This window comes from Solanum pennellii, chromosome 5 (genome assembly GCF_001406875.1).
Source record: "Solanum pennellii chromosome 5, SPENNV200".
In the NCBI taxonomy this organism is placed as follows: Eukaryota; Viridiplantae; Streptophyta; class Magnoliopsida; order Solanales; family Solanaceae; genus Solanum; species Solanum pennellii.
In genome coordinates, this window is record NC_028641.1 from 54993608 (window position 1) to 55015671 (window position 22064).

The window sequence follows — 22064 nt, forward strand, 5'->3', positions numbered from 1 at the left end:
CCCCAATTTCCCCAAATCTTGGATCTTGCCTATAAATTTATGGGAATTGAAGAATGTATTGATTGTTAGACTTACTTTATCTATTGTAAGTCATTCATGGCTTCCTAGGGTAATTTATTGTTGGTATTGGATATATTTATTGAAGAATTTATGATCAACCCTATTCCCCTAACCCTAGGTTATGAATTAAAATTTATTGTGTTAGTGATGATGCAATTAATCTACCTATTGTGTTAATTACTATTGTGTGATGATATCACACCCATGATTGGGTTGAATTGGATGGTTGATGGTAAGACCTTTATGATGGATTGTGAAGGATATTTTGTAAGTCTTGTGATCTCAATTCATTACTCCTATTACGATTACTTGTGATTAAGTGATGATGTTGTATTAAAGTATACCTTATGTTAAGATTGATAGGGTTGGTATGATGTCAAATTGCAATGTCTTGACTATGTTTTGTGAGATGTTGGATAAGATGTTAATGTTATAAAGATGGTGATAATCTACTAATGTCTTAATATAATGTGATATGTAAATGTTATAACCTCACAAGTATGAATTATAATGAAAGGAAAATACTAATGCAATTCTTATTGAACTATGATGACGATGATTATATAAGAGATATACCTATTACCTTAACTAAGCTATGAGCATTAATAAAGGCATTAAGAACATTTCAAACAGGGACTTTAACTTAGCAACGAGTGAACTAGAGTGAGGAGTGTTCCTTCCCACAAAGGGAAGGTAGGATCACTTATGTATTCATGAGATTGCAGACTATAATGCATGTCGCAGAAAGAAGGTCCCAACTACATCTCCTAGTTCTTGAACAATTTCCCCCCATAGGAATACTATCTAGTGGATCCATATAGATGCTACATTTATATTTTGGTAGTAACTTGGCAAGTAGTCCGTCTTCTTTGTGTAGGGTTCCATGATACTGTATTCCACATTAGCTCAAAAAGGTAAAATAAAGTAATGAATGAACTCTAACAAGGATGACCTGAAGGTTTAGCTTAGTCTAGGTAAGGTATGAGACTCTACCTAATAATTGCACTAGTTAGCCTTGAGGGAAGTCTTAGGAGGATGTTCTTGTGTATGTATATGCTTATAAATGTAAATGATATGTATATAATGATCATACATATTGATGACATCATATGATGTTGATTTTACTTATGAATATATGTTTTGTCTCGGTTGCTTATGTATGATGATATGTACTCTTAATGATATACTATGTGTAGTTGGACATTATTTATGGTTCTTTTTAAGTTTACTTGATTGAGTGATATAATGCGGCTTTGCTTAGTCATTGCCTTAGTGGACTTAATGAGGGTTCATGAGTAATGGTCTTGATTTGATTATGATGTTATGAACTCTTATACATGCTTGCGGATATTATAACTTGATAATAGAGTTGTCTTGATTAGGTGCTGAATTATGTTGATATGCTTTTTTGTAACGACCCGAAAGTACCCCCTAGAAGTTAGGGAGAACCCATGGTCGGAACAATTGCGTACTTGACCTTTCGGAGGTCTTGTACAAGGATTAGGTATCATTCATTACGTAAGACATGAGAAGTAGTGCGGAATTAAAACTTTTCACGAAATAAATTAATAAAGCGAACATCTTTCATAAAAGCTATGGATTTGATCTCATCTACACAAGAAAACTTAATGACACGATATAAATATCTTAGGGACACGACCCTTTGCATTAAATGAAAAATACATAATAAGTATTTAGAATAGAAGCAAATAAATAGAACTATGTCCTCTAATATAAGACACTTAATCTTGAAAGGATAGATTACCAAGCTTTGTCTTCTAGTATTCAAACACCTCCAACCTATACTTATTAAGTACAGAAAAGTATGGGGTTAGTACAAGACAATTTACTAAGTAAGACATATGTTAAAAAATGAAAAAAGGGACATTTTAGTAAGATAAGCTTTCATGGAGAAATGATAAAACCTTCATTATTTAAGGTTTGAAATAGTATAAGAATCATCATGTAACACATAAACTAGGACTCTCAAAATTTTAGAAACAAATCACACTTTACAGTAACTTAACAAACCATACAGTGAACACAGTGACATGTTAAAGTGAAAAATACAATCAAGGCAATGTGAACTTATTTCCCGTGAGGTTTCCCTAACCAAGTTATCCTAAGACTCCTTAAGGTAAGACAAGAAGGGAAAGCCATACACCCCCTTAAAGATACACCAAAGTGATCCTTAAGACTATGAACATAGGCTTACCTAGTCTGGGAATCAAATCCACACTCTTGGGTAGACATTTGAAACACATTCATGCAAGAATGATTTCATGTAAGTACCCTTCTCCTATAGTACCTATATGTTACACTAAGTGCAACGTGAGAGTAGCATCCCATACTACTACACCCACTTAGTTCTCCTTGAGGATTCCCTCAGATTAAGCACCCTATATTAGTCACGTCTAACTTCTTCACATATAACATAGTTTTAACATACTTCCTTAACATTAGACCTTAAGTTATATAACTTCATTTATAACACATGATAGAACACACCAAGACTCCCCTTTCGGAAGGTGTACTCAGTGCAATGGATAGATAGCGTCTCATACCACCACCTACCCTAAGTAGTATATTCTTTTAGGAGACTTAGTTCATACATTTCATATGAAACACACAAATACTACCCTTTCGGAAGGTCTACCTAGTGCAATGAATAGATAGTGTTTCATACCACTACCTACCCTAAGTAGTACATTCTTTTAGGAGACTTAGTTCATTCTTTATTTTTTGGAGGAATAGCTTTAACCGACATATACCATGAGAGCTAGATATGGAATCCCGATACTACCCTTATTGGATGAGAGTTCCACACTTGCCTAAGATGGGGTCTTTCTCTTACCTTTTACATGGCTTTTCCAATAGCTAAGCCTATGTGGGAGCATAGTTAAGGGATAAGGAGATTGCTACTAAGTAACTCACTCTCTACTAACAAGGAGTACTAATAACAAGAGGTACATTGAGTACAACATTTTTACTCACAATGTGCACCCACCCTTTGTTCAAATCCTTTCGGTTCTAAGCATAACTCCCCTACGGAGTCTTAAACATCCCGTATTAAAGGTCATGGATAACGTTTGGACACAACATGTCAACTCAAAATGGGTATCCCTCCTCCAACCTACATTAGAAAGCTCTTGGGAGGTAGTAAGGTGGCTACTAAACACTTCATCTCAAATCACAATGAGTGCTAACCACAAAACTCCCCTTTTCATACACATTCTTTAACGTCATTCATTCACTCAAACTGTGTATGTGTGTACATGTGAGCACACCTTTCACAAAAATCAGTACATTCATAACAATGAAATCCATACATGCTTACACCTTTATTCATCATTTCTTGCACACTAGCATGCTCAACATACACACTTACTTCTTTTAGGCATAATCTAAGCAAGACATTCAATTCAAGTTTAATAATACACATCAACAAGAATAAAATTCACCACAATTAAGTTCACACATTGGGCATTCAAATCCATTCTCAGAATACATACCAAATATAACCAAATACATAAAGTAAACACCACCACAAGTAAGGTGGACTATCCCACTCAAGAGCAATTCAAAATAAGAATTATTCAATATAATTAACTCATCATTTAACCAAGCCATCACCACCTATAACCAATTCCTAAATATTTTTATCATAATAAGGCCCTTACTTTAGTTGCTAAATCATGAAAATAGTATAAGAAAGAAAAACTCATACCTTACACAAGCATGTTCATTTAACCCACTCTTTAAGCTAAGAGTTAGAAATATGCATATACAAGAGTTCATTAGGGTTTTGAAATTAAACTCATCTACTAGTACTAGAAGAAACATATTTGAATCATTAAAACCCTTTTACAAGAAGACCCATGCTTCGAATCAAAACTAGGAGAATATAGAATTTGAAAACCCTTTCTGAAATATTTTGGAAGTTACTCCTTGAATGGAAGAGGTTTCAAGGATGGATACAATTCTCATTGAGAAGAAACCCACTAAATTTGATGAAGAAACACGTCCAAAAAATCCCTCCTATTTCTCCTTGAGTTTTAGCTCCAATGTGTGACTTTGAGAGAGTTTGAATTTACAGAGAGTTTGAATAATGAACTGAGGGGTATTGTCTAGGTCTAGGACTTAAAAATAATTTAATATACCCTAAAAACAATATAAATATTGTCCTAGACTCATAAAATACATGGGTGAATTTACAAAATAACCCCAGCCAAGGCCGCAGGCGTCACAAATTTTGCAGGTTCCAATCGACGACACAAGCCACGGAGTCGCCTGATCGATGGCCTGTCCTGCTGGGGCATCGATGGCTTCAGAGGCTGTTTTAATTGGGGATTAGGATTCCACTAAGTATGGGACTACACCCCTCAAATGACGGGGCATCGTTGAGTCTATGGACACTAGATTGTGGGCGTCGATTGTCCAGTTTTGTGCAGCTTGATTGTTATGTCTTGGTCCCTCTTCTAGGACCCCTCCTGAGTACTAGGTGGCGTCGTACCCGGAATTTAAATCCCTAAACTTAGTCGTATAGGTCTTACGAACATCCCACATAAATTTTGATTAAAACGAACACGTAAAACTCACTCAAACACCTCAACACACATAAACACTTTCGAAGACACACCTTTCGAACATCATGGACGTTCTTGAACGTTTTACTTTTTCACATAACCAAACTTCATAAATTCTATAATACAATCAATATAACTCATTTTAACTTAAAATTAACTCAAGAAACAATCACGAAGCTCTAGTTAACCTTGTTTTGTTTTAGGGTGTTACGATGTTGACTTGACTAGACATGGTATTTATGGTCTTGATGTACATGGAATTAACTTAAGGAGTATGTTCTTATTGACATGTGTTGGTATTTAATATGCATAAGACTTTCAAAAGTAATTTGCCCTGCTTTTACCAAATGTCCTTTTTTAGCATGGTTTCTTTGTTGTGTACGCATATGTGCCAATACTTAGTACAAGTGATATACTAACCCTGTTTCTCCCTTTGTCCCAAACATTTTGTGTTCCTGTCACTAAAGGGTTTGTGACGAATTTGAAGGAAGACTTGGATTCTAATTCTCCAAGTTGGGTAGGTCCTCACCATTTCCAGGACAATGCCACTTTTTATCTTTGGATATTTATTAGTCTTAAAGACAATATGTTCGTTCCCTTTCATTTGATTACTAAACTTGTATAGCCTATATGAGTATCTTATTGTTTTGATGTATGGGATATGCCTAATTGTTATATTATTGTTTTGATGGTTATGAGATGAGACATCCTTTTTAAGAATATGTTATATCTTATATATATATATATATATATGTTCAATATAAGTAGAAGACTATGTAATCTTTTTATACAAAGGGTCTACACATACTCTATATTAATATATTATGTGTATGCGAGAGCTCTATGTAAACCTCATCATAGATATAGAAAATTTTTAAAATTTTCGCATTTTAACCAATGAATGTAATTATGTAAGCTAAGAGGCTAGTCTTAGTCCACTTCGAGGACGACGACACCGGTTACTTCTAGGGGGTGCTCCCCGGATGTGACAATAGGGAAGTAGCTAAAGGTAACGTAGCATAAATGAAATCATACTTCAATTGACCTACAATCGAGATCATGACAAGTACTCCACATTAACAATCAATAGAAAATAGAAGAACATAGGTCAACCTTCAAACCTTGATCCACATGGATAAATTTCACATAATTCACCATTACATTATATCATAGCAGTAGCTAAAGTACACTAATTAGATATGAAATCATGATTCAATCATCATAGAATTAAGGACATACCATGTACACTACTTCACCAAACTATAGAGTATATAGGAGTATAGGTCAACCTTACTAAACTTTTAAGCCTTGATCATAATTGATCACTCATCAATAATTCACCATCAATTTTAATACAAAACAGTAGCAATAGACAATTCAACATGCTAGAATCATAATTCAATCAAAATAAAGTCAAGATCATAATGCCCATAATATAGGCTAATTTAAGAATTTGAGGGAAATTGGTTCATCATGAAATTTGGTTGAAATTCAATTTAAAAACAGTACATCAACATCAATTCATTATAATCATGCTTTTGAAATCAATTTGAGAAAGAACCCATGGCTAGATTGGAAGATGTAGGGTTTGATCATGAATTTTCTTTTGAAAGCTTTCAAGGAACTCTATAGGTGAATGGACATATAAAGATGAAGGATTACCATAACTCATTAAATTAAGTAAATCCCACGTAACTGTAGGAGAAAACCTTGAAAAACCTTCAACTCCAACTTCCATGGTTGCCTTCTTCTTCATTGGTTAGAAAGAAGAAATTCGGGTTTTGATTTGGGGTGTTGAATAATGGGTTTATGACTTGTTAAAAGACCTTAAACTATTTATATTTAATGTATAAACCATCCAAAATCAACCCCAATTAATAAATGATGGAATAGAATTTATTTAGAAATCAAATTTTGGCCAGCCGCCCAGGGACCACAGCTACCTTGACGGTCCGTGAAGGTGGTTCACGACCCTTATGACGGTCTGTGGTCCTTAAGGGCAGTGTATCCATTGCCTTTACAAGACTCCAAGTGTATAAGGAAGTTCCACGACAAACTTCACATACCTTGGTCCACTCCACTGACCATGAAGTCATCCGTGAACACTAAGGCAGTAAGCTGCCAACTTGGGACAGCTTTGCCCACAAGTTGGGTCCTCCTCAAGGACCCTTCGGTTGGTCCTTGGGGAGTTTTTCACGGATGTTTCCAACCTAAATACTCTTGTTTACATGTAAAGGACCTTCCGTACCAATTTGAGCACCAGACAACACATGCAACACATCAAAACATGCTAGGCACACTCAAGTAGGTCCAAGGGCTAACTTTTGAATATTTTAGGTATTCTTGGACGTTTGACTTCCAAATGACTTCAAATCAATCATACATTCTTTAAAACAATTAATTAAAATGTTAACAAGCTTATTAGGAACATGTGAGGCTCTAAACACCTTAATTAATTTTGGTGGTCTTAAATTATCTTCCCTCAACTCGCTAGGAAAGAACCTACCAACAAAAGGCATATTAAAAATCTCCCAAGCCACCAGACCACCCCTTATTGCCCTATTATCCCATTATTGCACGTATGAATTTCGGGCCACATCTTTGAGATGATAGGCTTCCAACTCTGTAACGACCCTCAAGTACACCCAAGAAGTTAGAGCGTCCGTGTATCGCCACACGGCAAATGAGACTTCAAGAAGTCTCATATATACCACTCGTATCATTCATTGCATAATAAACATACTAAAAATAGTAAAAATTTAAAACTTTCTTCACACACGAAGATCTCTTTTCATAATCAATATACAAACGGAATACTTTTATTAAAACATTAGACCTTTACAATATCCCATTGAACCATCTAAACTTTCGAGTTTAAAACACTTGGGACTAAGCCCATACAAGAAATAAAGTAAAGACTTAAAACATAAAGGAACATGTGGATATTTTCCTCGAATCGATGAGGACTCACCAATACTTCAACTTCAACCCTTCAAAACCTATCCATTCGTTATGGTACGTCAATATATAAAATTCCCTACACTTTAGTCAAAAAGAGAAAACAAGGGGTTAGCACATTAGACGTACTAGGTATGGAAGCCATGCAAAAACCATGAAAAAGCGACATTTATTAGATATCATAATTTTCATTAATTTCGATTTAATTATCATATTATAAGAATAAGAACAACATTTAAAACTTTAGAAATAAGTGAGAAATCATTTAAGTAATTATCACATTTTAAAGGACACTTTCCAGTGAACAACATCAGTAGTGATGTAAGATCTCAAAAATGACTTCGGTAAAACAATAGCATAATATGGTTGTAATGATGGTATAAGGTCCTAAAATGGTCTATAAAGTGTTATTGAGGCATTAACTAAGATTTTAGGTACATTGGAAGTCAATCGTCATGGGACGACCACTATGTTCGACGACTAATTCACCTAAGTGCCTCATATGTTGTTATGTGTGGTTTTATGTGTTTATGTGTGATTAATGAGAATATATTGTACTTAAATGAGTTTATATGGTGTATATAGGCAGTGTGTCATGTTTCGTGAAGTTTGGAGATCAAACGCTCAAGAACGTCCATGTATTTTGAAAGATGTGCCTTGAAATGACCTTGTGTGTCTAAGCATGTTTCGTCGAGTTTTACGTGTTAATTTTAGATGAAACCCATGTGGTATGTCCTAAAATACTATACATAAATTTGTGGGTTGGAAACGTCCGGGTACGACTCCATGTAGGACCCGCAAGGGGCCCTAGAGGAGGACCCCGATTTGGAAGTTAACACTGCCAGGAAGTGTCCAAACGATGGCCTGTCGAACAGGAAACGGCCCGTCGATGGGTATCGTCAATGGAGACACATGTCCTTAAGGTTAATTATTTGCAGTTGCAACCCACGAGACACCATCGAATAAACGTGGGTGAGACCAAGTACTGTCGATGCTTGCGTCGATGGGCTGTTTGTTTTCCTGCCAGCTTTCTGTTAAGTTGAGGGGTAAAGTTGTAAATTCACCCCACGCCCCTATAAGTCTTTGGACTGTTGTTTTGAGTGTTTATGGGTATTTTAAGAGTATATAATTCATTAAACTCTACTTTAAGCCCTAATACTAAGATCAAAACATATTTCCTCCAAAATTTTCTCCAAAAACCTCCTTGAGAGTTCAAAGTGAGGATGGAGCTTGAAGATGGTTCTTCAATGGAGTTTCTTCTTCAGTTAGAATTCGGTTATTCAAATAAGGTATCAGATTTATTCATGTAAGGCTTTCTGTCACCTTAGAGAAAATTTCAAGATGATTTTTAAAGGATTTCAAAAAGATGAAAAAGTGCAATATATATTCTAAATCTTGGGTTCTTGCATGAAAGGTTTTCAAACGTTATGATGTGATGTTATTCAGGTTTAATTCATATTTTCTAATGAAATTATGCATGAACCCTTGATCTTCTCAATTGTCTAATTTTCACTAAAATATGGGTGAATTGATGATGCTTTGGGATTTATGAAGTCATGTGTAGATTGTTATTAGCTTTTGATTCATCTATAGATTGTGTATGTATCGTGTATAGGTTGTTTCAATTTGATCGTTGAGTATTGTATATTCTTATATGTATTTCATGTTAAGCATATTGAATTGATAAGAACTTAATGCTTATATATTCTAGTTTATTTTTGTATGGGCTTTCTAATGCTGTAAAGATTGTATTCAATTTATACCTAATTGGTCTTAGATTGGTAAATCTATATTGAATTCACTTATATTCATTGAGTATTATGGTTTATTCATTGGATTGATATTCATGTCCATGGTAAGGGCCTTATTGTATTTATTTGGATGTTTAGCCTTGGATTGAAATGGTGAGATCAAGTGGGTGGTATGCTGCCCTAACTCTTTTATTATTATGTATAGCAATTGTAATTTAGCTCTTGGATTATATGTGATTGGTAAGGTCCACTTATGGTGGCGGTGTTATGTGAATCGATGTGGCCTTGTCGGCGTTATTTTAAGTATATTGATGATCATGACCTTGTCGGCACTACTTGAAGTAATATGTTGATTTGTGTAGTTTATTATGTGAAGTATGATCATATCTACCTATCTGTGAAGTAATGTGGAAGTATGTGTTCTCTGATTGAAGTTCTTAGGTGATCATATTATACTATAACTATGTACTTATATGTGTAGTCTTAGAGTTGATACATGGTTGTTCCTAAATTTTCTATATTAGTATATATTGGTTATATTGATGATGTTAAAGTAAATCATACGTTGACATAATTATTTTAAGTGTCGTTCCTAAATGTTTAAAGAATATATGTTATATGTTCTAAAGTGAAGTATGTTGTGTCTTATTTAGGTAGACTTGTGTCCCTTACTTTATGCATGTATGAATATGTGTTGTCTTGACTTAGGAATTAAAGAGTCTTAGTCTTGAATGAATGAATGTTTGGTAAGATCTTGAATAATGATGAGAGGGTCCTTTATGTGAAACCTTGAACCTAGTGGTAAGGTTATGAAACTTGAAGTCGAAAGCCGTAATGGTATCTTTCATTCAATGAATGATGGACTTAAGGTTATTTGGCTGGAAGGCATCATATCAATCCTTAGGAAAGACATAATAAGCTTCGTGTCGCCCATAGGGAGGTAGCCGTAGTGGACCTTTCTTTGGTAGAGTAAATGTAATTGGGTTATGAACTTGATATCGAACCCTTTTTTATGAACATTAATGTGATTTAATCTATGAGAAAGAAAGCTAGAACCAAGAGATTATGGTAAGTGAAGTAGTTATAGTTAAAGGATAAGACTAGAATACAAAGCACGCCCTTCATATTCCTTAACCATGTGCCTACATGGACTGTGTCTATGTTCTACCATTGGCAAGTAGAAGACCCTCCATCGGAACCTACCACTCCAGCGTCCATGCTTTGCTACCATAGGCTATGTCGGTTATTGCCTATTCTCATCATATAGGATACCTACTAGCATTAGAGAAGTTCTATAAAGTTTAGGTGGTGTTATGGGACGCTATGTAGACGTTACACAATAGGCTTTGAAGGTGTTATTTGGAATCCCTAGGCCTTCTTTAAGACACTACATGAATGTCCTTATGTAATCATTGTATATTAAATGAACTAAGAAATGTAATGAATTAAGTTAAGAAAGAATGTTAAATTAATAAGTACTTATCTAGAGTAGTTAAGAGTCGTTTAGTTAAGGTGTGAAGGGGGTAAGAAAATGGTCACTTCATCTCTTACTTACATTAGTCTTAGTAATGATTCTAGCTAAGGAAATCTGATTGATCATGTGGACATGATACTAACCTAGGTAGGTCTTAAGGACTATTTTGGTAATCTTGAATAGGTCAATTATGGATATTCTCTTCTTGAGTCACTTGAGTAAGTCTTTAGATAACCATTGAAAGGAGAATGTTATATTCAATGTATGCTATTGGATTAAGTGAGAATAATTATTTCCTAGGTAGTCTATTGGATCTCTTGTGTGTGTGTGATAGGGATTGTATGGGCGGACGCTCCACACTCACCCAAGTGGACCTTGGAATCACCTTTGGTAGGAGGATCTCATGTTTATGTGCTTGCATGCTTTGAGAGGGTGTATGTGGGGTCTCTCATTGTATGACTTAAGTGAGTCTTAGGATAGCTTTTAGTGGGTTGGCCACATGCTAGAAGATGTGTGAAGTAAAGCTAAAGAACTTCACTGTAAAGTGAATGGGAATTCACTGTAACAGTGAAGTAGTTACTGTGAAATTGCTTTAAAATGTGATATATGCATGAATGATCTCTTATATATTTATAAGTTATTAAAAGTTGTTCTTATTTTTATACTATGATGTTTCAATCAAAATTAATTAAAATCATGTTATTGACAAAATGTCCATTTTTCATGGTTTTTTCGTGGCTTCCATACTTAGTACATCTAATGTGCTAACCCGTCTTTTTCATTTTTGACTAAAGTATAGGAAATCGGAAGTCTTGATGTGCCATGGAGGATTGATAGGTTTCTAAGGTTTGAAGATGAATTTTTGGTGAATCATCATCGATTCGAGGACAATATCCACATGTTCGTTCATGTCTTAAGTCTCTACTTTATGTCTTGTATTGTCTTATTCCCAAGTGTTGTATACTCTAAAACATAGATGGTTCAAGGGGTTATTGTAAAGGTTTATGTTTTAATGTGAAGGGGAAACACAAGAGTAGTGGGCAAGATCAAGCTAGTTGTTCTAATGTGAATGCTCCAGGGAAGAATCTCTTTTATGCACTTAGCTTAAGGGAAGAATACAAAAGTTCTCCCGATATGGTGACCGGTATGTTACATGTTTTCTCTATTAATGTAAATGATTTTACTTGATCCGGGTGATACACTATCTTTTGTTACTCCCTTGATAGCTAGAAAGTTTGATATCTTACCTGATATTTTATATGAACCTTTCATGGTAACTACCCCGGTAGGTGAGTCGACTATTGCAAATAAGGTATAGAGAAATTTTCTGATAATGTTACCTAATAGAGTTACTCATGTTGAATTAATAGAACTGATATGGTAAATTTTGATATCATATTTGGAATAGATTAGTTGTATGATTGTTTTGCTTACTGATTGTTGAACAAGAATTGTCAATTTCAATTTTCCAAATAAACCTGTGTTAGAGTGGAAGGGGGGAAATTCTATCCCTAGAGATCGTATCATTTTTTGTCTAAAGACTTGTAAGATGATCTCAAAAGGGTTTTTATACCATATTGTATTAGTCAAAGATTTAGACTCCAAAAATCCTCCCATTGTGTCGGTCCCGTAGTGAAGGAATTTTCAAAGGTCTTTCTTTCCTAATGATCTTCCCGGAGTTCCTCTTGAACAGGAAATAAATTTTGGTATTGACTTGCTACCAGATACCAACCCCATTTCAATTCCTCCTTATCGGATGGCTCCGAAGAAATTTAAAGAGCTTAATGCTCAACACAAGGACTTACTAAGTAAAGGATTCATTAGACCAAGTATTTCTCCATGGGGTGCACCTATTTTGTTTGTGAAGAATAAGGATGGGTCCCTTAGAATGTGCATTGATTATCGCAAACTCAATAAAGTCACTATTAAGATCAAGTATCCTCTCCCTAGGAATTATGACTTGTTTGATCAACTCCAAGGGGAAATCTACTTTTGTAAGATTGATTTGAGATCGGGGTATCACCAACATAGGGTGAGGGGTGAGGATATACCAAAAACAGAATTTCAAACTAGATATGGTAACTATGAGTTTCTAGTAATATCCTTTGGTCTCACTAATGCACCGGCGGCATTTATGGACCAACTGAATAGGGTGCTTCGAATTTAGCTATATTCATTTGTCATTGTCTTCATTGACAACATCTTGGTTTATTCAAAAAATGAGGGTGAACAAATGAATCATTTGAGAGTGGTGTTGCAAGTGCCTAAGTAAAACAAATTATTTGACAAGTACTGCAAATGTGAGTTTTTGTTGAGGTCGGTGGATTTTCTGAGTCATCTCATCTCTACTGAGGGGGTTTAGGTTGATCCAACGAAAATCGAGGCGGTAAAGAACTCGCCTAGACCATTGACTACAACCGATATTAGAATCTTTTTGGGTCTATCAGGATATTGTAGGAGGTTTGTGGATTGTTTTCCGTCCAATGCTTCTCGCTTAACTACCTTCACCCAAAAGAGTGTGAAAATTGAGTGATCGGAGGCATGTGAGAGAATCTTCAAATCTTGAAATATAGGCTTGCCTACGCTCCGGTGTTGACTTTTCTAGAGGGTACCAAGGGCTTCGTTGTATATTGTAATGTATCACGAGTGGGCTTAGGGTGTGTCCTTATGCAACACTGGAAAGTAGTAGCTTATGCTTCTAGACAATTTAAGGTGCATGAGAAGAATTGTCCAAATCATGATCTTGAGTTAGAGTGGTGCTATTTTCCTTGAATATATGGAGGCATTATTAGTATGGTGTCAACGTTATGTGTATACCGACCATGAGAATCTTCAATATGTGTTTACTCTAAAGGAGTGAAATCTCCTACAAGGAAAGTGATTGGTATTGTTGAAAGATTGCGACATGAATGTTCTCTACCACCCCGGCTAATCCAATGTGGTCGCGAATGCTCTAAACCGTATATGGAAAGTGTGTCTCGCGTAGAAGAATCCAAGAAAGACCTAGTGAAAGATGTTCATAGGTTGGCTCATTTATGTGTTAATTGGGAAATTATCCAAATGGTTGTTTATGGTCCATCATAACTCCGAATCATCTTTGGTAGTTGAGCTGAAGTCTAAGAATTACCTTGATCAATCATTGATGGAGTTTAATGAACCGATCCTTGGTAAGATTAATGAGTCATTCTCCTCATGGGAGGACGGTGTCTTGAGGTATCAAGGAAGGTTGTGTGTGGCCAATGTTGATGACTTGAGAAACCTGATTTTTGAGAAAGCTCATGGTTCCCGTCATTCCATCCATCTGGGGTCTACAAAGATGTATCATGAACTTAGAGAAGTTTTTTGTTGGGGAGGCTTAAAATGGGACATAGCGGAATTTGTTGCACAATATCGAACTTGCCAACAAGTGAAAGCCGAGCACCAAAATCCAAGTGGTTTACTTCAAGAAATAAAAGTTCCCATTTTGAAGTGGGAAGACATTAATATGGACTTCGTGGTAAGTTTGCCTTGGAATCAAAGGAAAAATAACTCTATATGGGTGGTTGTGGATAGGTTTTACCAAATCAAATCATTTTATTCCCGTCAAGTCCACTTGGCGGAGGATTATTAAAGGATATTCATAGATGAGATTGTGTGTATCCATGGTAATCCGTTATCCATCATATCAAATTGGGGTGCATAATTCACATCTAGTTTTTGGAGGTCATTCCAAAATGGGTTGGGGACAAAGGTAAAGTTAAGCACCAATTTTTCTTCTCCGAAGGGATGGTCAATCGGAGAATACTATTCAAACCCTTGAGGATATGCCTAGAGCTTGTATAATTTATTTCAAAGGAAATTGGAATACAAACTTTCCTTGGGTGGACCTCTCTTATAACAATAGTTACCAGTCAACTATATCTATGGGTCCATATGAGGCCTTGTATGGTAGGAGATGTAGATCTCCAATTGGATGGTTTAAAGTGGGATATCCTTAAGTTTTGGGTCTTCAATAGATTTATAAGACTTTGGAGAAAGTTCATATGATAAGGAACCAATTGAAAACAGCCTATAGCCGGAAAAAGTCTTATGCCGAGCATAGGAGAAGGGATTTAGAATATGAAGAAGGTGATAAGGTCTATCTAAAAGTTTGACCTGTAAGACCTTAAAAATGAATTAAGGTTCTTAGAGTCTCACATGTGTATAATAAGTTTTGAAATAAGTTCATTAAGTGTTTTATACTATGTACACTTAATTTGAGGTGATTTCGAAGTCAAAAGTTAAGGGATGACCAGGACATTCGACGACTAGTCACCAATGGGCCTTAAGTGTTTTGATGTGTTTATGAGTGTGTCATGGGATCATGAGGTTATTATATTAATTATAATGATGTTATAGGTTGTGCATTAATTTTTATGATGTTTGGATGTTAAACGTTCAAGAACGTCCAAGAGGTTCGAAAGTTAGCCTTTTAGATGTACAAGTGTTTCCTTGTATGTTGGCCTTGTTTTCATCTGTTGTTTGGAGTTTAAAGTCATTGTAGTTTACCCTAATACCTTAATAGACATGTTAAGGGTCAAAACATTTGGGTACGACTCCCGGGGACAACCCAAAGGCCCCCAAGGAGGACCCAAACATTGGATAAGGGGGCTGCCCAAGGCAGTTAGCAGGTCCAAGAATTGGACCTTACCCTCACGACGCGCGCCTAGAACACACCTCACCGCCTCAAATATTATTAGGGTCATAATGGGGAGTCTGCCTCGCGACGAGCATCCCACTCCCAGATCCGATTGCGTCATTTTAAAGTCAATTTTGACATATTTAAAAGTACTGATAAGCATGTGGGTGTTTTGGTCACTTAAAGGGATGGTTATAAACTGATTTTATGACTTATTTAACTCTCTTTACAAGCCAAAACCCCAATAACCTTTAAGAAAAACGAAAATCCCAATTCACTCTTCTTCTCCAAATTCTCTCAAACCTCCATTGGAGGGAACACTCAAGTTCAAGCTACGGGGTGGATTTTCATGGTTTCTTCTCAAATTTTTCATGGGTCTTCAACAAATAAGGTACGGTGATCCTTCATACTTAGTTATCCATTAATAGAAGGAGTCAATCAAGGATTTTTCAAATATGATTCAAAGACCAAAATTCTCAATTTCCAATCTAGCCTTGGGTTCTTCCTCAAATTGATTCCAAAAGCATGTTTATGATAAATTGATAATTATTAACTATTTTAAAGATGAATTTAAATCCAATTTCATGATGAACCCATGATTCTCCTAATTCTCAATTTAGCCTATGTTATGGGCATTGTGATATTGACTTTGTATTGATTGAATTATGATTCTAGCATGTTGAATCGCTTATATTTAATGTCTAAATTGTATATTGATGGTAAATTGTTGATGAGTGATCCATGAGGATAAAGTTTAGATGGTTTGAATAAGATTAGACTATAATCATCCTATCTTCTCTAGATTGCTAATGTAGCTTCAGTGTGATCTCGATTCTATGGTAAATTGAAGTATGATTTCGTTTTAGAAATGGTTCTTTTAGTTACTGTTTTATCTATGTATTTATGTGAATTATTGGAATTGATCAATGATGATCAAAGATTGGAGAAATTGGAAGTAAGCCTTATTCTCCATACTCTTCTTATAAAATTTCTAGTTGATGTAGCCTTGTATGGCTTCGTGTGGTACGGTCCACCTACGTTGGCGGTGTTTAGATTATGGTTATGCTATTATGAGCTGTGATCATGAACTTGAAAGAAATTGTATTTTGAAAGTGTGGTAATGATGATCACCCAATGTGAAGTATTATGCCTAGTCTGCGATGCTAGTTTATGATCTAGGTTACATTAATGATGTTTTCTCTACATTTAAACGACTATGTTAGGACAAGGTGTGGTCTACATGTTTATGTTTGAATACTCTTGTGAAGTAAGTTCACTACCTATGTCCCCTACATGAATGTGTGATTCTAACCAATCTTAGGAGTCTTATATTCAATGTTGAAGTTGTCTTATCTCCTATGTGATTATGAGGTGTGTGGTCTATACTTGAATGCGTATTGTGAGCATTGTAAGGTTGCTGCCTCAATGCTAGGATTGTTTTCCTTATATGATCATGTTAACTAATGTACACACACTCACAGCTCCTGCACGCTTATCAAAATAATATAGGTTATGGTGTCTAATGGAAAGATAATTCTCATATGCACTAATATATACTATTATGCATGAAAAGTATATGTTAATGAAGTATGTTATGTATCCCTTGACTAGGACGACTTGATAGGTATACTAGTATGGGCAAGCATATGGGACCTTGTCTATGCATTGCACATGTGTGCCTCGATAGGATAGTTCCTATGTTTGGTTTACTATGAACATGAATATTAATGCATGGTTATGTGATGAATGTGCCTAGTGTATTAATGTGTTTATATGAAAGGATTGCATATAGTTACACCTATACACTTATGCACTAATAATGTGAAGTATGAACATGCATGACCTTAATGTGTTTGTGTGAAAGGTTTTCTCACATATGTGGATACACACACATGTATGATGATCTAGTCAAAAGAGCGGATGTTGGAAGGTGTTCCCAAGAGTACCCTAAACTAGATGGTGCTTGAATATGGTATAAGCATATGAGGTTCAATATCCTAAGCCTATGTTTTACGAAATAAAGTGATAAAGGCTTTTCAATAAAGGGAACTTAGATTAGCACCGAGTGAACTTAACAATAAGAGGTGTTAGATTCCCTTGGAGGAATATACACCATTGGTTTCTCGTAAGGTGTTGACTTTCCTTGGAGGAATATTCACCTATGGTTCCACATGAGGTGTTGACTTTCCTTGAGGAAGATTCACCCATGGTTTCTCATTAGATGAGGCTCCAATGCTAATGATCATGTAGAGGGTTATATATATCTCTTAGTTCCATAAACTATGCTTGCCATGGGATCTACCAAATGATATTACCTAAGATGCTAGTTTAAGGTTAATGTTATGCTTTGGCTAAGTAGGGCACCCCTTCTTGGTATGAGGTTCTACAACACCAAATCCCATGTTTAGAACCCATGGTCTTAGTGTCGGATAAGTCTACAGTTTCCCTAATGTAAAATTGACAATATAAGTAAATGACAAGGACCCTAACTAGGATAACCTAAGTGAAATTGCTTAGTGTAGGTGGGGGTATGGGATTCACCTATGCATTGCACAAGTAGCTCTTGAAAGGAGTTCTATGAAGGTGTTCTAATGTATATGATTATGTATATATTCCTCATTCATGACATTGTAGTGTTGTCTATTTGTTGTGATGATATGCATGGTAGGAGGCCTAATGAGTCCATGTGATGTGGTCTTACCTTATATTTATATTATAGGTCATATTGAATATATGACGAAGTCTTGCGTGATATGAAGGAGGTTCTCTATGCTTGTCTTGTTGATGTATGAAATGAATGTTAAGGCTTCTACTCCTTTGTACGTTTACTTAGTATGTGTGAATTTATGTGACTTCACATGTACATTGCACAAGTACATTTAGGAAGGGATTATCAGTAGGGCTCTATGTGGTTCTTATGAGGTGAAGTCCATGCATGTTAATTTGACTATTGTCTTGCTATGATTAGGTTGGAAGTCTTTACTTGTATATGTTCTTGTAATGAGTCCATCTATATGGTCCCTAAAGTATGTCGGGTTAAATGTGAGTTAGGTATCTTATTATATGAAATACTTCTTTGAAAGCATGTGTTGGGTTAATGAAGGTTGTATGCATGTGGCCTTAAAGTGATGGTTGAGTGTGGATAGTGTTATGGGGCATTCTCTATACATTGCACCAAGCATCATTAGAGGTTTACTTTGGAAGATAAAGAGTTAAAGTAAAAAGGAAGGAGTTTTCTATAAAACGAAATAAGTTCATTGTAATTGTAAATGTGTTTATTATGAGGTGATGACTTATATGCCTTAAATGAAATTTGTGGTTTTATATGATGTGTGACTATTGTATATTCCTATATCAAATAAGTAAATGGAATAAATGTTGTTGTATCATGGTTTTATGAGATTTCCACAAAAAGGCATGATGCATGGTTTCAAAGTTAAATGTCCCTTTTAAAATGCATGTTTTTGCATGGTTGTCATACTAAGTGCATTCTTGTACTAATACCATTCGACTCTACCTTTTTACACAAAATATAGGTTATGGATGTTTAAAGGATAACTCTTAAGAGAAGAGCTTGATAGATGTTTCCCAAACTAAAGATAGGGGTACTTATGATTCAAGGATTTGTTACGTCAAGTTATTCTTAAAGTTATGTAATATCATAGTTGATATTTTATATTTGTGAAGGGTCGTGTCACTATTCTACTCTATTGATGTTGAGTCTAAGTTGTCGAAAGAGACTTAGAGTTTAACTATGTATTATGAATTATATTTTATATACATATGAAGTGATGTAATTAGCATATGATGTGCTATGAATAGTTTTAAATTTTCCGCTAAATTTACTTATGACAATGCAATGAGTGATGACTATGGGCTTGTATAATACCTATGAGAGGTCAAGTACGCCATGTTACTTCTAGGGGGTGCTCCCCGGTTTTGACATCACCCATGAAAGGAGTGGTGAGATTTGGCAAGAAAGGGAAGTTGAGTCCTCAATGTGGGTCCCTATGAAATTTTGCAAAGGGTTGGCAAAGTTGCATACGAGTTGAGATTACCTAGTGAAATGGCTTCGGTTCATCCGGTTTTCCATGTCTCCATGCTTAAGAAGTGTGTAAGTGATCCCGAGTCAATTCTTCCTATTAAAGGTCAAGGTGTGGAAGATAACCTCTCCTATGAGGAGGTTCTGGTTGAAATCCTTGATAGACAAGTGAAGAAGTTAAGGAACAAGGAGGTGGCTTCTGTAAATGTGTTATTGAAGAACCACCTAGTTGGGGGAGCAATATGGGAGGCCAAAGACGACATTAAGTCCTGTTACCCTCATCTCTTTGTTGAATAAAGTTAGTAGTTACTACTAATAATGAAGACAATAAATAAATTGAAATTGACGACTAGTTTTGCAAAGATGTGCATATCTATGATAACAGTTTTTCCTAAAATAAAGTTTCATGTGAAAATACTCTTTTGCTCAATTGTTAACTTATTTGTCTATTTGGTATGATATAGCCTATATGAAATGAGATCGAGCATGTTGATATTTTTTGAAAGATATTTTGGCATAAGTGACTCTATATGGCCTGTTGAGCTCATATTGTTGTTATGGTTTTGAGCTCTTATGTAGTGCATTGGATGATTTGATTTCTGTGTAAATGCCAAGTTGTCATGTTTATTTGATTTGTAACTCATAATGACTTTGTACATTGTTGGTTGGGATGCTATTATTGAGTCTATCCTTTCCCTTCAAAAAACTTTTAGTGTCATTCGAGAACAAATGTTCCTAGGGAGGGCTAATGTAAAACTCCAAAAGTCCAAAGCCTAGTAAAGAGCATCACATAAATATCTATGTTTTGTAACACTTTTTTAAGGTCAATAATAATGTACAAAGTTAATTTAGGAAGGTTTTGAGTCTAAACGTCAAGGAACGTCCAGAGACTAGTGCAAAAAGTACTAGTGTGCCTTAGCCTATTTCACGGAGTTTTAGGAGTCAAAAATTTATGAAATTTGGTGAAAATGTGTCTAACACATATTAGAGCAGTTTTGAACTATTAGAGCAAGTATAGGTTCAAAACATCCCGGTACGATTCCTCAAGGACCACAGTAAGGGTCCTTGAGGAGGACCCTTTCATTTTGACCCAAAGTTGTCAAATGGGACAGTGCAGGCAGTGTCCACCTAAGCTTGCCATTGACGGGGCGTAGTTGAGACGATGGGGCGTAGTTGATACGACATGGCATCGATGCCTCCGTCATTGGACACTTAGCCACTTTTCCAAAATTTTCCAAATGCAGGGTCTCTAACCAAAACGACAGACCTAAAAGACGGTTGGTCCCAAGGCCCATCAATAGACCCACGGACCATAGGTTGAGTTCTCGTTGGTCAAGCGTGCAATTTCACTGGTGAGTTTTATTGACTTCAATTAACTAATTTAATTAGTTAGGGGCTTAATTAGTGATTAGGGGATGGTTAATTAGTTTAATTAATTAACTATATAACCTACCCTAAGCCTAAACAAAACTTAACGAAATTTCCAAAATCAAATTGATCTTCCTTCTCTCTACTTTCTCTCTCCTAAAGAAGAACTCCACTGATGTGATAGGTAGAGGTCTTTAGGGAAGCAAGAAGGTTACTTTATCCATCAACATTCAACAATTAATAAGGTATGGGAACTCTTTACCTTTGGATTCTTTTCCCGAAAAGGTTCTTCAAAAAAATTGGTTTTCAAAAAGATAATTTCATATGGGTTTATTCTTAACACAAATTTGATCTTCTATGTTGTAATGTCTATGGTTTCTTTTAGTTATTATGATTGGATTATGATGTATTATTGTGTAATTATGCTAATTATTGCTGGGTTAACCTTGTAGGTGGAATAGATAATGAAATTGACCCAAGTCCCTAACCCTAGGTTATGAAGTACTGTTGAATTGATTTGTAGTGATGCAATGGAAATCATTATTGTGTTAATTACTTTTGAAAGATATTATTAAATCTATTATTGTATTGAACTGGTTGGTTGATGGTAAGACCAACATGTTGTCTTTTGAAGGAGATTGGGTAAGTCTTGATATCCTAAACCTTTTTTCTCAATTGAAGCTTTTTTGTGATTTTATTCAGATTGTGTGGCATGATGATTAAATTGATATGTATTGATTATATGATTATGAAATTATGCTTAAGATTAAAGGATATAAGGTTAGTTCTGAAGTACCTATGTGCCTTATTATATTATGATGATGTCAATGTGCTAATCTAAAATGTGAAGGATTGTATTGAAAGGTGTCCTCATGAAATTCCCATTGATATAATGACTATGACTATATAAGTATCTATTGTCCTATGACCTTAAATAAGTTATGATTGTTACAGAAAGACATTTCGAAAGAGACTCTAGCTTAGCACCGAGTGAAATAGTAGTGAGGAGTGTGTTTCCGCATAGGGAAGGTACATTCACTATTGTACTCTTGAGATTGCAGACTATAATGCATGTAATATAAAGAGGATATCAAACACATGTTGCCCCCATAGGCATACTAGCTAGTGGATCCACCTAGATGTCGTGTTCATGTTTTGGTATTACCTT